We start from the raw sequence: 17906 nt of genomic DNA on the forward strand, positions 1-17906 counted from the left end.
TTCAGATCAAATTTCTCACAATATGAGAACAGAATCAGTTTTTTACTACGCTGTACTTTTTACTTTTACTTGAGTTATTTTATTGTGAAGTATTTCTACTCTTACTTGAGTAAAATTTCTGGATTTTTTTTATCCACTGAATGGAAAACAAACATGTTTTAGAAGTGTTTTTTGTTGAAAGAAACTGATTTGGAAACATTTTCTTTGATGTTATTTTCTGTTACTTAAAAGAATTATTGTCATTTTCATCCTTAAAATACCAAAATTTCCACTTAACTTTATATTTTGGTCCATCAGATTTGGTCCATTGCATAATATTTGAAAATTATGCAATTTTCAAATATTTAATTATGCATAATTTGATCAGTTACTCAGTACTTGAGTAGACTTTTTACCAAATATGTTTTTACTCTAACTTGAGTATCATTTTTGGATTCTCTGCCCACCTCTGGATAATTTGGACAATGGACTAATTTTTGATTGGATCTGACTAATTCCTGGTTGGTCCTTACCCTAACTGCTCCTGCCTGTTACTCGGTTTCATAAATCCCAAACATCGACGCTCTAACCCTGAACAGGAACTCAAATCGATGACATCACGGTGCTTATTATCTCGGCGATTGTGTCATAATGCGGTGAAGCTTGATGTCCAAACTCCCTGCCTGGTTGCCTCGTTGCCTCGTTGCCTCATTGCCTGGCCCTCGGTGGGATCAACCTGGACGTCTGATGCTCTTTGTCTTCTCCTGGCTGCAGGCTGAAGAACCAGGCTCGGCTCACGTCAGCTCCGTGACATCAAAGCGACCGTGACACTGCGGCAAACCGCCGATGACTGATGCCTTTTTGTCTTCCTCAGTCAGGACGCATCGCCCGGCCCACGGACGGCTCTAATCGCATCGACAGGTGACACGTATGTGGGAACCAGAAGATGATGGGGAGACGAGTCGGATCATGTGACCTGCGCCTCACATGCCTCCTCCGTGGGCCGTAAGTGTGTGAGGAGCTTCGCTGTGACAACACATGACATTTAGGAAACAATCTGAGGGAAATCTTGTTAACAAGATGCAGAGGTGATGTGTTTTAAAAAGCCTTTCTGTCGCCACCTCTAAAAATATTTATTCTCTGGAAAAACCTACAAACATATTTCATTAATGTCCTAATTAAAGCCCGAACTGAAGGTGAAGCCTTAAAGTATAATAATCATGTTGATGCTCAAGTTAACTTTGGTTTAAAAATTTAAAAATGCTTCCGCTGAAAAGTTGAACAGTAGAAAAACCTCCATTATTAAAGCCGTCCAGATTTAAAAGATGTCGTCTTGTCCCAAATGTTTTTAGATCAAAATACGGAAATAATCAAATTTTAAGCTGAATTTTAAACATTCAACTGAAAAGTTTTAAATACGAGTAATAATGCAACACGTCAAATGTTCATGTTATTCTGTCAGACTACATTTATGTTTGACAGTAAAAAGTTTAATTATTTAGCAGCATTTCAGAACAGAAATCACATCTGATTTGTTTAGTTTGTGGAGGATTTTACTTTATCTTTGTTTAAATAAGAATCACAAAAAACGATTTCCACTGGTGTTTGTCTGGTTTTACTTTTTAATTTGAATCTGTTGCAGATTATTGCGAAACAAATGTGTCCTTAGCTCATAATTTGGGGGATTTTGATTCGTTTCTTACATCCTTTTAAGTTTTAAAATACAATAAGATTAGAAAAACCCTGAACAAAACACTATAAAATATGTTGCTCGATCAGGAACATATTGCATTGACTTCTGGTATCAAAACATCATAATCAACATATTTTGTCAAATATATGACAGAATAAATTTGGCAAAAGGAACGAGGAAATGCAGCCCATTTGGGGCTCTGTAACTCTGCATTACTCTGCAGTAGGAATGTCATTCAAAGTTTTGTTGGTTCACAGAAAACTGAACTATAGTTGGGGAAATTTGAGTTTTTATTCCTTTCATGGTTTTTATGTGACCACAGTTTGAAGTTTGATGATTTTTTTAGATTTTAGCAGAATGTTTAGCTAACTGTGTGATGATGTCACACACTTTTAAATTTAAAAGTTCAAAAACTGTTAAATTTAAATCACGTTTTTCTCCAAATGAGCAATATATACATCTAAATGTTACTGATTTGGTCTACTTTTACCCAGTGTGTGTGTGACGGCTTTAGGACTTCTGGTTTTCTGTCAAATCTCCCTCAAGATCAGAGTGCTCACCCCAAACCTCCATTCACTCCCATTGTAAGTTTTCCTCTCAATACTGGGATGAAATCATTTATTCAACCTGTCATTTCTCCTCCATGAAACTTTGTAAATTCATAAAAATCTAAACATATGTCCACCAGAAGCTTCTACTCCTCATGGTTTCAGAATCATTTTGATACATTTGTATTTTTTCCCCAGTGGTTGGTTGTTTAAAGGGTTAATTTCTCATTTTTATGCTGTGGGCTCAGCAGAGAAGGCGGGAATCGCCATGGCAACCAGGTTTGTTTCTTACGTAACTATTTTCTTCCTTTAATACATTATTAGATCAATTTCTATTCGTATACACATAAGAGGTTTTTTCTTAAAATGTTTTTAAAACTTGTTTTATGCTTTTATGCAGAGAAGGCGGGAGTCACCATAGCAACCAGTGACTCAGGCATTTTCTAAGTATTTCTTTTACACAATTCTAATTTCCTCCTTTTACTTTGTCATTAAATAGGTTTTTTATTTGTATGAAAAAAGTGTTTCAAAATGTTTTTAAATCTATGCTTTTATATAATTTATAGATAGTTTTTAAAGAAATTAGCGATGATAATCTGCATTTTGTCCAGAAATCATCCAGCAGATGATGGGCGTTATCTCTGTGGGAGGGATTTGTTTTTAAAAAATAGGTTGAAATACCTCAGATTAAAGACTCACAGAAGCGTCAGATTAACTCTGACTTCTGAGGTAAATCTCCTCCTTTCTAGATCAATGGCAGTTTAATAAATATATCTAACTGTACATTAACAAGCTGTTCCCTTTGAGTTCCTCCTTTGACAGCGGGGCGGAGGAGTAAAGTGCCGTTTGAAGCAGATATTTGTGTTTTTTCCTGACGAGCTTCAGAGGAACTTTGCAGACATCTTTGTCATCTGTGGCCCAATTAGCAAACAAATTTCCCGACAAACACGGATAATTTAAAAGAGCCTAGGTGGATCACTGGCTCAGTGCTGTGACCGTTTCAAAGAGCCGCCGCGTTGTTGTGTGGAGAAATCCCCTTGATGTTTATTAGTTGGTGAGGCTGTTGAATCCCAAATCTTTGTCCTGCTTTTTTATTTCCTCCTCTCAGATAAGTTTAAGCTAGCGAAGCTTGTTGCAGGCCGCGTTGAGTCCTATTTGCTCAGTCGTCGCTTTTCACCAACAAGCCGCTTCACGGGCGTCCGGTGGGCTCTGATGTACTCGGCCCGCTTGAGTGTTTTCTGTTTGGCTGCTGTCATTGAGAAAAGACACATAAGTACTCGCTCCGCGTCTTTCCACACACTCTTCTCGGCGATGAGCTCTCCAGGGCGGAGAAATTCCCCCTCTCTGTCTTTATCTGCTGGTAAATGTTGACAGACCAGTGAACCCTGATGTCGGACTGTGACAGGCGGAGCTGTTTGGGGTGAGAAGAGGAGAGGAGGAACAAAGGAGGAGGATGTTGTGGTGGTTAGCCATCATGGCTGCTCGGCTCCCAGCACCTCCAGCGCCATTCCCAGCTCCGCCCCAGTCAGCCGGCTCGCACACCATTAGGGAAATGGCTGAGGGCTTCTCGCGCTTCAGACCCGGCTGCACCGTTCAAATTAATGAGCGGATTGTCAGCATTTCAGAGCTGATGGGTGTGACGAGCAAAGCCCCAGTAAGGATCCAGAAAACAAGGAGAGTCAGGACAGAATTCACTTCAGAGGAAATTACTGTCTTTGGCCTAGTTTACGGCTGTAAACTTCTGTAAAACCGCCCAGCATTTCCTACAAAGCAACCAGACAGTCCTGGAATCTTTAAGATCTGTTTTCCAAACCAAGATCACCTTAGAAATGAGGACAGAGGAAAACCCAGTCGTCTCTAATTCATGTATTTGAGTTGCTAACTGTTGCCTTGCATCGTTGACCTCAGGTGTTTAAACTCATCTACATCAAGTATGATTGTTTTTAAAGTGTCTTGAGATGAGATTTGTTGTGAATATCATTAAACTGAATTGGTGCTCAAACATTTCCCTTATTGTTGCTTTGGGCGGTTGACCTCAGGTACTCAAACTCATCCACCATTGGTATTGTTAGTTTGGGTGAGAGCTCTTTGTGGTCTGGACTTTGACTGGGCCATTCTAACTCTTGGCTGTTCCTCTTGTCCAGTTTGTTGGTTTAGGTAGCAGGACAGCAGCCGACAGCAGGATGGTGTCTGAGCTGTGAAAAAGAAACAAAATGGTGGACTTTAAATCCACCAGCTGCTGTTAGGAGTGTCACCTCTCGATGTTCTCCTGTGGGAGCCACGTTTGTTGAGTTTCCCCTGGCGAGTCGGGTCGGGTCACAGCTGAACGCGACCTGCCAACGTGACGGTCCGCCAGGAGACAGAGACACAAAGGTGAGGAGAGACGATGAGCTGCGGCGGTGTTGGCGGAGAAACAATGGAGGATGTAGCGCGGCGGTGTGAGTTAGACTGAATGGAGACGAAGATGTGTGGCACACAGACGCTGCCTGGAGGGACTCCAGATGGAAAACTGGATTTCAGCTTCTCGTGATTCACTGAAGGACAAATTAAACGAGTCCTCAGGGTCCTAGTGTCAGCGTGCTGCTGAGCAAGGCAGCGTCTGCCTGAACTGATAACAGGAAGTCGACATTTTCGGTCTGAAGACCTGAACAGGAAGTTCATCCATCCAATTGATCATCCAAACATCCGTCTGCTTGTTCATTCATCTGTTCACCTATTAAATTATCCAACCATCCATCCATCTGATCATCCAACCATTCATTGGTTGGATGATCAGATGAATCATCCATCCAATCATCCACCCATCAATTTAGTCATCAATCCATCCATCAATCAATCAATCCATCCATCAATCAATCCATCCATCCATCCATCCAATCATCCATCCATCCATCAATCCATCAATCAATCAATCAATCATTGTGTATTTTCCTAAGTATCTCAGTTAAATTTCTCTCCATGTTTTATAAAATCTTTTCTGTTTTTATCTAAACTCGATCAGGTTGATCTGCCAAAACCTCGGCAGCTTTTGTTTTTCCCTCTCCTTGTTTTCTGTAGCAGTCGCTGCCACGGCATTGAAATGTTGGATTTAGGTGTAAATTAGGAGCCATCCGGCATTAGCATAATTAATAGGCACATGTGCAAAAGTTTCTCCAACCTTAGAGAAGAAAATCCTCCTTTTGGAGAAGGCCGTTTCTTTTTCTGCCCTCATTAGACATTCAGCAGTGAGGAGGAAGGCAGCAGAAAAAGGAACATCTCTGACATGATGTGCAGCAAAGCAGCTTCATGCACAAATTGGACAGAAAAATAATTAAAGTGCTGTTCTGAACGGTGAAATCATACAGCTGGAGTTTGAATCCTGACATTAGAGCATAAACACACGTTCACCTGTTTTTTTCTCGCTGCCCGGCTCCAATCAGGGTCCAGTTAACAGAAGAGGAGCCGCGTCTCCCAGTGGGAGCCGGTCAGATATTACAGCCGGCTGATTAGAGACAGATGAATGTACAGTAATGATCCTCCGCCCTGTTTGATCTGAACTCCTGCACTTCGCAGGTCAGCAGACGGTTTTCTCATCCTGCCGGACGCTGCTGTCCGTTTTTCTTCCGTCTCAGGGAATTCACTTCACTTTAATTGTTTGACAGTCTCTCCCTGCCTTCGCGCCGCGGCCGCAGAAGGTGCAGAGGATTTTTTTCTCTGTTTTTTCCTCCCTTTTTGAGGCATTAATAACCTTCCGCTCGACTGATTCCCCAGGGCACAACCTCATTATGGCTTATAGGCAGGAAAAATAAACCGTCTGAGCCGCCTGGCAGCTTTTTTTCCTTCTTTTTCTTGGAGAAGCGCGGAGCTGGTGGTGTTGTTGCTGACTGAGCCACATGTCCAGCCTGTTATCTGAGTTAAAGCCGGCTGCTGTTGACGGCAGTCTGCACTGGGGGGCAGCACATGTTTCTGAGGATTCATTTCAGAGCAGAAGTCTGAAGGTTTTCAATGTTTTTCAGACCCCAAAACTGATGGAGAGATGGTGCAAAAAACACCATTTGTCATTCTACTAATATGTAATAATAATGTCCAAATAACACACAGCTTCTCCTATAAAGCATTTTTTACAACAAAGTTACAACAAAATGTTATTTTGCATAAAATGCTGAACTTTTAACACTTTTACTCACTAAAACTACAAAATTGTGACTGAAATACAATATTTTGCCTCCTTTTAATAACTGTGTACATATATTTTTTTAAATATACAGAAAATGTATAAAAAGTCCAAAATTTGACGACCCTTCTGTAGAAAACTACGAATTCATGACTAAAATACAATATTCTCTGTCTCCTTTTAACAGTTTTGTACATATTGTGTTTGAATTTTAAAACAGATACACAAAAAATGCATAAAAAGTCAGAAATCTGACGACCCCTCTGCTGCACCGCTGTGACCCTCCTAAAGGTGGCGACCCTCATGTTGAAGACCTCTGTTTAAAACCAATCTAATAAGAAACACTTGTTAAAATTATTGTTTTTCTGCATCTTCCTTATTTATTACCTCCGGTTGAAATGATAAAAAAAAAAAACTAATCTTCTACTGAAAATAGAAAAAAAAAGAACAGAAAATTAAAAAACTATTTATGTCGTATATCTAGATACAAACGGACCAAAAAGAAACACAGAAAACTGACAATGTGTGAAATAAGTTACACATCTCATTAAAGCTGTAAAAGATACAAAACTAACAGCAGAAAAAAACTAATAACGACTCCAGAATGATACAAAAAGTAATTTAAAACATTAATTTATTAAAGCACAAAAAAGTTACACAGTGACCAAAAAATAACACATGGAACAAAAGATACAAAGTAACATCATAAAGATACAAAATGGCAACAAAAAGACATAAATTTACCACAGAAAGTTACAGAATTGATACAAACTACAAACATTTTTAAAGAATGAATATATCAGCTTGACCAGTTTGAGAACCTAAATATGAATAAGCTTCACGTTGATAAATATAATGCTACTGCTGACTTTTGACATATTTCTTGTTTAAAGTTTAGACAGTTTTTAAATCAGAGCGGATCATTTGATGCGTTTGCAGAATAACAATCTAATCCCGCGTTAAGGTGAGGAGTTCCTACTGATCGTATCTCCGCCTGTTAGGAGAGAAAACTGGAATGTTTCCAGTCGTCTGCTGCAGGACAGGCGGCGGCGGTCTGGGGTCAAACGTCACACCCACGTACGGCCGAGCAGTAGGAGGATGAGTCAGAGACGCCGTCCTGGAAATGTTCCCCTCCAACCCCACAAAGGCCAAAAGGTGGAGTTGACTGACAGCGGATTTGAATTTTTTGAGTGAAACATTTCAACTTTTTGGAGAGCCGGCTGACATTTATTGACCTCCGTACATGCTTTTTTTTTTTTTTTTTTTAAGAAATCAAAAACAGATTTTGACTTGAAAAGCACCAAATTAAGTGTGAAGGGAAACATTTCCATCAGAATATGCAACCTGACATTTCAAAGACCAAGAGTCGATGTTGGCGATTAATGCAGCGAAGCTTCATGACCTCCTGCAACAACGGCCTGAATATGCATCAGTACGAAATATGGCTTGGAAAAAAAGTTTGTCAAAGTATTTCCACGACAAACTCTTTGATTGCTTCAATCTGACTGACAACAAGCATTTATAGTAACTGATCAGAAAAGGATGTTGGGTAATTATGATTATTTAAAAATGAGACTGCAAGATTGACAACTGAAAATGGTTATAAGAATAATAAGGTAAATATTATTTACAACCTCTGTCATATTATGACAAAATTACAAAAACATACAAATAACCGCAAATGGAGAAGAAATGGCTACAAAAGATAAGAGCAATAAATATAGATATGAAAATACAAATAACTACAAATGACAGAAAATGGCAACACAAAGACACAAATAAAACAAAAAATGTAACAAAAAGACACAAATAAAACAAAAAATGAAAGAGACACAAAATCCAAAACTTTCAAAAATGATTTTACAAATTACACAAAAATGCTTACAAAGACACAGGGAAACAAAATACCCAGAATGAGATACGGAGCATAAATAACAGAAAATTACTACAAAAAGTTACAAAGACCACAAGAGGCTCCAACTGGTTATTAAAACTGGAGGACCAGAACAAAGCAGAACCAAATAAAGTCTTGAATGGTTTTGATATTTTTAAAAAGAGATTCACTTATTGAAATTGCGATGGTCTTATAAAGGACTGGAAGTGTTTCCGATTATGTCCTGAGCGATGTGTGTTTCTGAGTTTGGCGGTTTGCAGCCATGATGGCCGCTCTCCTGGTGCTGTCACCCTGCTAGCGTCTCTGCTTCCTCTTCCTTGACACAAATTCCTGCTTTCTTAATGCCGCCTCTCCTCCCTAAAAGCTTCTCTCCCACTCAATTTGTTTTTATTCACTGAAATTAAGGGTTTGGTTTGTTTGAGAGGAGTTTGGCGTCAATACGACTTCAATCAAGCAGCGGGGGAATTTCAGGGCGCATCCAGGCAAGGTCGGCATCAAATCCCACTAATGTGTCTCGCAAACGGCCGTTATTGAGTGAAGGCTTGTAATTAAAGGCAGGTTCAAGTCGATGAATGTGGGTTATTTAGCTCAAAAGATAATTTCTGCTGATGCTTTACATAATCCTTAAAATATACAAGCTTCTCCTGAGGAGAAAATATAAATTAATGGAAAAGCTAATGGACACGTTGATGACATTTCAGTAAACCTAATAAGAATTGATTCGTGGTTGTGGGAACGTTTTCATTCCTCAAGCCGCCCCCCCATCTGCTTTCCAAGCGTAATGAACCTGCCTGAGCATTGATCAAAAACAAAAATTGGAGGAGTAAATCTGCTTAAAAAGCCGGGCTTTGTCCTGGCAGCGGGCCGGCCGGCACTTACCGAGGTGCTATATGTCTCTTAAATTACCAAATTGCCTGCCGGCACCCGGGCCTTTCTCCACCGGCGACGGTTTGCGGGCATTAGTCGAAAGTTTTTCCCGCAAATATTTAATCCTCGCTGTGACTGACAATGTTGTCAGACCTCCGGACGGGTTTTACGCCGTTATTACAAGTGCTCCTCCGTCCGTGGCGTTTTGGATTACTCAAGATTATGTTGTAATCCCTTTAATCCTCATTGCATTAAGATTTCAGTCAAAATATTGCAACAGTAAAGTAGCACTCAGAGGTCTTAAGCAGGCGTCATGATTGGGCAGCCGCCTTCATTTCCTCCCTGTGTCTCTTTATTTATCCTCCCGTCTCGGCCCGCATTGTCAATAAGCTCAGCAACAGATTTGCTTTTTAGACGCCACAATGAGTCATTTTATGCAGTCAATCTCCAATCGCAGCGGAGGAAAACACATATTTACCAGTGTCAAGGCGAGGCAAACACAAACCCGGGGCGGGGTGTGTTCACAAGAGTTTGGATGTGGGAACTTTGCTGATGAAATATTTGTCTCTAGCCGTGCATCCAGCAGTTCCTGTTCGACTATTTCTCCCCCCGCTGCTCTATACAACCCTTATCTCGGCTCGCTTGACTTCCCACCACATTTCCAGAGAGTCTCCAGCAGGCTCCTGTCTGCATGAATAAAACAACGTCCAGCTTTGAAACTGTGCCTTCTGTTGGCTGTCATTTGTCTTTATACGTCTATAAAGCAAATAAGCCGCATCACGGATGCAAATTCACACAATGAAGGACAGCAGGAAAATCTCCTGAAGATGTATTGTTTAGAAATAATCATGGCAACTTGTGGAAATTTTACCACAATTTTAGCATGAAAAGTCACTGGTTGGTGTTAAATTTGCTTCTTTAGTAAGAAAAAGTAAGAAAAACAAGCAAGAAAAGCATCTGTTTGAAAATATTAGATGACCTGGCAGGAATAAATGAACAGATGGACGTACAGGTTGGTTGATTTAGATAGATGGTTGCTTTATTACTATCTATAAAGCAACCATCTACCAACCAACCAATAGGTAGGTGGTTGGTTGGTTGGTTGGTTGGTTGGTTGGTTGGTTGGTTGGTTGGTTGGTTGGTTGGTTGGTAAACAGAGTTTTCAAGGGTCAAAAAAAGACAGACAAGAAGACATAAATGGATCAACAAAATGCAACAAAATCAAACCAGTTAAACCTAAAATAACAAAAACTTGATGGAAGTAAAAAATAACAAAAAGAGCAAATTAATAGAGGAGAGGAAGTTTATTCATTTCACTGAATCAGGAGCAGAATTTAGTTTTGAAAACAGTCAGATAAAAAGAACCACCTTCACTTTCAGCTTTTTACCAGAAAACACAATAAAAAACTGATGGTTCTTATAAAATGGCTTAAGATGAATCAGCATTACTGTAGTTTGATGCAGCAAAGCTCATTTCTGTCATAGATTTAAAAAAAAAGAACAGGAGTTGGAAAGGTCGCTGATTTTGAAAGCCTAATTATTGTAATTAAAAGCCAAAGTTAAAGTGATACGGTCAGGTCAGAGTCCTCCATCTTTATCTCCGACTAACCATTAGCTGGAAGCGCCTCAGATTCCTGCTCTTCATGGTGCTGACATGTTTCCAGTGATGTCGAAAGGCTTGGAGGCGAAGAGACGGAGCGTGATCAGGTCTGAGGGAGATTTGCAGCAGCATCATCCTTAATGTGGTCACTGACGCTCCTCTGATCTGAGACCAGCTCTGCCTCCAAGACGTTCAGCTCCTCTTTCTCCGCTCCTCTTCCTCAGGACCTTGTTGTTGTTTTGTTTCTCTTGGGGGGAGAATCGCTCGGAGGTGAACAGAGAAGCGGATGTTCTCCACTTCAAACCCGATAAGATCTCTGATTTGCCTCAGAGTCCGACTTCAAACTGGCAGCGAGTCTTTGAGAGGAGATCTTGTTTTCAGCGCTACAGGCCAGTTTCCTGTCTGCTTGTGTGTCCAGGATGTTGTTTCCACTGACGTTCTCACACACAGAGGTCAGCAGGAGCCAAAAACTGCTCCACATACTTTTAATTTGAAAAGGATTTGGTTTGAAGAGGTTGGATACTTTTAAATTACCTAGTTTATTATTATGAGGCTGTTTTTCTTCACAGAAAGATGTTGAGAAAATGCAAACGGAAACGGAGATAAAAAATAATTACTAACAGAATAAAAAATGAGACATAATGTCTGCAAGAAGAGGGAAATTAACAGCACTTCAATATGGCTGCAAAACAAGATGAAATTGATACAAAGCCAAAGAAAGTGATGCTTATAAGGGCAAAAAATAAGTTTAAAAAGACAAAGATTATGATAGAGAATAAACAAACTAATGAGACAGAATCAAACTGTCTATAAAAACACTCAGCAAGTCTAAGAAAGTGTAAAAAGAAACAAAAAACAGCAACAAAAGACAAATAAATGAACAGAAGAAGGAAGTAGAATGTCAAATGAGCACAAAACCAAACAAAATGTCAACCAAACAACAAGACGTGACAGTCAAAAGAAATGGTGGCAAGAGTAACATTATAGGGCTAAAAAGACAAAAATGGCTATAAAGAATAAACACTAATGCCACTTGAGTCAAAGTGGCTTCAAAATTATGCAGGACGATAAAAACACTCAGCAAGTCCAAAAAAGTGTAAAAAACTGTCATAAAAGAGAAATCATGTCTAAATAATCGACACAAGAAGGCCACAGAATGTCAAAACAAGAAAAAGACCCAGAATGTTGAAAAAACACAAAATTAATCTAAAGAAACACAAAATAGCAAGAGAAGAAGAACAGTAACTATGAAGAGTCACAGGGAGGCACCAAGTTTAACAAAGTGAGTAAAAAAGATACAAAAGTCTATGCCAGTGTTTTTCAACCCTGGTCGTCAGGCCCCCCTGTCCTGCATGTTTTAGGTGTTTCCCTTCTGCCACACACCTGCATTGTATCTCTGGGTGATTAACAGGCTTCTGCAGTACTTGATGGTGATGCAATCATTTGAATCAGATGTTCTGGAATAGAGGCACATCTAAAACATGCAGGGGGGCGGTGAGGACCAGGGCTGAAAAACACTGATCTAAGAGAAAGAACAGATACAAAAAAGCTACAATAAAAGACACAAAGTGTCCACAACAGGACAATGTGGCAATAAAAGAACACAGCAGGTCCACAAAATGACACAATTTCTGAAAATACAGAAAACGAGGAAAAACAAAGACACAATGTTAACAAAATAACACAAAGTATCCAGAAATCTGCAACATGGAGACACAAATTAACATGGAAATTCACTAAAACTCCAGATTATAAACAGACGCAAAGTAAGAAAATGTCACAAAAAGATACAAAGCAACTATAACAACACAAAGCAGCAACACGGGTCCAAAAAGACACAAAATCACTAAACGAAGACACTAATTGGCTTCAAAAGGTTAGAAAGACACTGATGAACACAACATGGTGATTAAAGACAGTAAACAGTGTTAAAAGCAGGAAGTGACACAGGAAACAAAATAAAACTTAAAAAGGTTTAATGTCAGCAAAACATAAAAACTGACAACAAAAAGGAAGATGGAACGTCTTCAAAAACGGAAAAAAGGCTACAAAACTTTAAACAAATAAATCATCAGAGATTCACAGAAATACTGTCTACAGGAAAACAACGGGAGGAATAAACACAATGAAAAGAACGCCATGAAAATATTCACTTATATTCACGTTTTCAGAAAAAAGCACAAAAACAAACACTGAAGCTCAAAGAACAAAAATATTTAACACATAAGCGGGTTAAAACTGTAAAAAAAAAAAAACTGTTTCTTTTTTAAGTATAATAACTGCTCATAAATTATTTAAGTAAATTCTAAATATCTCTCTGAGCATCAGAGGATTTTTTTTCTCTTATGTAGCGCAGGTACACTGCAAAAACTCAAATCTAATGTTTTCCAAAAATGTAAAATATTAAAGTTAATATTAATTAGTTGAGGTATAACTAATGAATTCATATCCAGTGGCATTGGATACAGGAAAGATTTGTTTTTCTCACTTAAATGTTTTAAATTAGAGAAAATAACATGGAAAAAAAATCAACATCTTCCATTTATTGATTAAAGTCTTTTATTTTATTTAGTGTCAATAAAAGTAATTATTAGAGTTTTAGGTTGGTTTTGTATTAACGTTTTTCTGTGTTCAAACAGAAACGTCAACAATAAAATTAAGTGGAAGGTAGAAAAGGTTCACCTTTACACTGTAAAAACACAAATTCTTATCAAGTATTTTTGGTCTAGTTTCTTAAGACAAAACTAACTTACAAGTAATTTTCAATAAGATATAAGAGTTTAGTTTTAGTCAGTAGTTCTTTAATATTTATGAAAAGGTTCTAGATCCTCTGGCAGATTATTTCACTTCTACAAAAAGAAAAATGTTTTGTTAGAAGGGAAATAATCTGTATTTTTCAGGGTTTATTGTCTCCTATCTGTTGTGGTTTTGCAGTGTAAAGTGCAGCAGTAGTTTGTGAGATCAGAGCGACCTGTTTGGTGTTGAGCGCCCGACGCCGCCGTCGCCTACGGAAACGCCGCGGCGCTCTGGAAGAAGCCCCAAAGTCGGCCATCTTCACTGGTTTGGCCTTTCGACTTTGCAGAACACGCGGCCCGAACTGTTTGCTTCTGTTTGTCCGCCGCGGCGAAACGAGGTTAGACTTTGCTGTTGGGACATTTCTCTGACCCCTGGCCCGGATCCCGCTCCCCCCCTACCCTCTCTCTGGGAGCGGGGGTCAAAGTTCACAGGCAGCCTGGAGAAGCTATCACATGGTGGCAACACTCAAACCGCTGCCCGCGTTTCCCCAGAACTCCACGCCGCCGCCGTCGCCGCCGTCCCGGTTCTGTCGCAGCGAATAAGCGGGTTTTCCCCTCGGATCGGCCCGGTGTCATGTTGACAAACAGAACGGCGGCCATTTTACGTAAGCTGGGCTGGAGACGCGTCCGGATGAAGACGCTGCAGGTCCAGAGTGACAGGGAGACGGTTCAGGCTGAACACTCATTATCTAATGTTTTCTAGCACAAATTAAAGCACAGCAACTCAGCCTGATTAAAATGATGAGCAGCTCGGCTGGAAAGTTTGTTTTTATTCTCCTTTAAACCTCAGATTTCTTCAAGCTGTGAGTTTTTATTAGGAATATTTTACTGAGAAAAGAGACATTTAGTTCATGAGATCTCTTGAACAAAGTGTTATTTTTACAGAATACACTGCAAAAACACAAAATATTACCAAACACTTTTAGTCTAGTTTCTAATCAAATATCTGAGTACATTTAAATAAAAGAAAATTAACTTAGAAAAACATTTTCAGCAAGATATGAGAGCTTGTTTTATGTAAATAATTCCTTAATATTGATTATAAATTATTAGTTCACTGGCAGATTAGTTTTCTAGTAGAACTATAACTTTTTCATTTTGTAGTAAGATATTTGCATTAAAAACTAGAGAAAAATACTTGGTCAGACTTTTTTGTTTTTTCCATTTCTACCTTCCACCTAATTTTCTTGTTCATGAATATAGAAAAACCTGAATACTGATAAAACAGAACAACGCTAAAACTAATATTAATGTTATTGACTTTACTGAAATTACTCTGAAATTTTCCAGACATTTAATAATTGTTTTTATTTGACTTATTTTAAAACATTTAAGTGTGAAAAAACAAATAGAAGTTCTGAGTCGAGCTCCTATGTTTTGATGAAAAGTTACTTCTAAGTTAGTTTTGTCTTTTTTCAACATTACTACAATGTTTGCACAAGACACAAATACTTGGTAAAAATGAGAGTTTTTGCAGTGTACTTGCAATAATTTACTATATAGTAAGAGAAAAATCCTCAGAAGATTCAAAGAGATGAAGCTGAAATAATTTATTACTAGTTTATGTGGTAAATTTTACTGCTCTTTCAGTTTAAATGTTGGTTTTTGTTCTTTTTTCCCAGCGACCAAATAAGGGAATCTTTTCTGTAAGGGGAAATACTTTTTAATGCCACTGGATATGAATATGTAAGTAATCCCAGAGCCTTTAACATCATTTTAATATCATTTTGCAGCCTTTAGCACAGGAAGCCGAGGCTCTCTGAGGCCTGCAGTAAAGTGCAGTTTGGCTCCTGAACATCTTGAAGTTAGAGAAGCGTCAGGGAGCCGTTGGACAGAAAGTTCACTAGTTTATACGAGTCGCAGCGAGACGAGCCATAACACAGGACTGTTTAGTCGAACCGCATACACAAAGCACTCGAGGGGTCGCATCGCCGGATTGTCCGACGTTTTTAAGAGGCTGGTTCTGGGTTAAAAACAATGAGCAGTAAAATTGTTTTAAAATCCTCTCACTGGAGAAAAATAGCCACTTTCAGCGCCGCTCCCGGGGTGGGTGTTTACACGAGCTCAGCTGGATCCGCCGGACCCCACGCCGCCGCCGCCATCGACCTGCGCCGTCGCTGCAAATAAACAGGAAGGCCGCAGGCGCTTGGACCCGGTCCACTCTCATAAGTCACAAAGAAGCCGCGGGGACGCTTTGCTGCAACGATCGGAGCGACCCGTCGGTCCGTAACGAGCGGCGCCGGTTCCAACGCCGCAGTCGTTTCAGAGCGCCGCAGCGTTTGCGACGCGGCCCGGGTGAGCTGTAGGTTTGGAGGAGAGCCGTTTAACTACAGATGCTGTGGAACATGGAGGCAGGGAGGAATGAAGCTGGTAACCCTCCTGGTTCCTCCATCGGCTCTTGGCTTGTTAATGTAGCGTAGTTTTGGATGCTTTGATGGAAATTAATATTTTATCCAGAAAGGGGACCTACTATAGAAAGTTCACATCTTTGTGCTTCCATTTGGGTTTCTACTGCAGCCCAATGCTAAAAAGAAAAAAAGTCACCCAGCCGATTTTTGCAATATATTGATGCTTTTTGGTGTCTGGAAAATGAGCCGTTTCAAAATGATTAGAAGGATTTTGAATTAATTCCAGTTACTACATTTCATTCCCTTTTGGGATCAATAAAGTTTTTTTGAATTTGAATTTGAGGACTGCCCAATCACATTCAACGGTTGCGCCGTTATCTAGCCACCGATGCAGAATTCCGCCCTGTTACCTAGCATCCCAGGCTGAGCTCCAATACATTTGACCAGCTGGTTTTACCGCTCTATGCATGTACAATGGCTGCTGAAAAAGAAGTATTTTGTTGTTGACTTACCATCCAGAAACCACTTGCTGCATTCTTGGTATTTGTGCAGGAGGCTCCATTTATGCTTTTCAAAGATGTACCATTGTATAACTGTGCATCTGTTTGGATTTTATTTGGATTTAAAGTGACAGGAGGCCCTAAAACGATTCTGTCTGAAAGTACTGAGCCGACTGAAATCTCATTTGAGAAAGATTTGGTTCAAAATAATGAAATGAAAATGTTTTGTTTAAACCATTTGGCTTTTAAATTTAAATTTGGCACTTTTAGTGATGACTTCCATTCAAAACACATTTTTAAAACACATTCCCATTAATTTATTCATGTTTTATTGTTTTCTTCCTTATGATCAAAGGAAAACATCCCAACTTTACATAAATATTGGCTGATGTTTGTAAGAAAATACAATTTTTTTGTGTTTTTTGGTTCTAAAACAGTTTAATGCTTATAATGTACTGGAATTTCAGGAGTATATAAGTTGCATTAGTCAAGAAATACAAAAAAAAATAAATCTAAGGAACAGAGGTGGAGCACAAAATGGAGGGTTGATAATATCATGAAAAGAATAATCTCTTACTGTATTTTTGATATTCTAAAAGTATAAATATAGAAGACGCTCTGATAGGCAGAAAGTGTTTATCTCTTTAGTGTGAAACAATAGCAGGAAATTGGCTCCAACGCCGCCGTTTTCCAGCCTCTTCAAGCTGACTGACTCCCATTTTTTTATTTTTCTTCCACAAAAATAAATAAAAAAAGCGTCCGGATCTCTTTCTGCTGCACTTAAATGCTCAGATGTGCACAGCCAACATGAAAAGCAATCTTCAAAAGCTATCTTTATCCCCTCCGCTGCTTGAAGTGCCCAAATTAAAGTTGCATACGGACGGCGCTCGGGGAGATTAACGACAACGCCGATCGGGACGCGATAATCTGAAATTGCCTCCTTTCAGAGATCTCTAAATCCCGACCGGGTGACAGCGGAGAGTCGCCACAGCGACGTGAGGCGGCCAGCGCTGCTGGAGACTCTGATCCGCCATGCCAGTCAGCATCAGCGGCGAGTCAAAGGCCTGGAAGTTAATCTGAAGTTGAGGAGTTGATGCCTCATAGATTAGGGGTCGTTAGATTATCTGTGGAAAGGATTTAAGAGTTTAAATTTGTGTCGGAAGCCGTTTATTTAAGGTTTTAGAGATTTACTGAACTCCTTCACAGTTTAAACTCAGATCTTCTCCGGGTCTGGACCAGTTCCCAGACCAGTAGCTACTGGGATTGATACGTTTGAGCTCTGATCAATGGGATTGAACACCTGAATACCTGGATTTAGAAATCTTCTGAGCTCTTAATGTGGAGGGTCACTTACTTTTAAAGAGGTAGATTATGAATTAAAGGTTCCAAGAAAGTCTGCCCACACATCCTTAAAATGTCTTAAATTCATTTGAAAATATGTAATTTGGCCTTAAATAGAAGAATCTCAGGTCTTAAATTTTATCTTAACTATCTTATTTTGTTTTTCTTCGTGGACTTTTCTGTCAGGC

The 17906-nt window shown here is 39.4% G+C and overlaps 1 long non-coding RNA gene across 1 annotated transcript in view; it reads left to right on the plus strand.

Moving 5' to 3' along the window:
• The window catches only part of LOC106936209 (uncharacterized), a 26125-nt gene extending 8308 nt beyond the window's left edge, over nucleotides 1–17817 (plus strand). The window contains exons 3-4 of the long non-coding RNA XR_001422077.1: nucleotides 854–984; nucleotides 17327–17817. This is a non-coding gene — a long non-coding RNA (uncharacterized LOC106936209). The remainder of the gene's footprint in view (nucleotides 1–853; nucleotides 985–17326) is intronic.
• The last annotated feature ends 89 nt before the right edge of the window (nucleotides 17818–17906 follow it).

Source organism: Poecilia latipinna, unplaced genomic scaffold (genome assembly GCF_001443285.1).
Source record: "Poecilia latipinna isolate Pla-1442-1.1 unplaced genomic scaffold, P_latipinna-1.0 Scaffold2098, whole genome shotgun sequence".
Classification (NCBI taxonomy): Eukaryota; Metazoa; Chordata; class Actinopteri; order Cyprinodontiformes; family Poeciliidae; genus Poecilia; species Poecilia latipinna.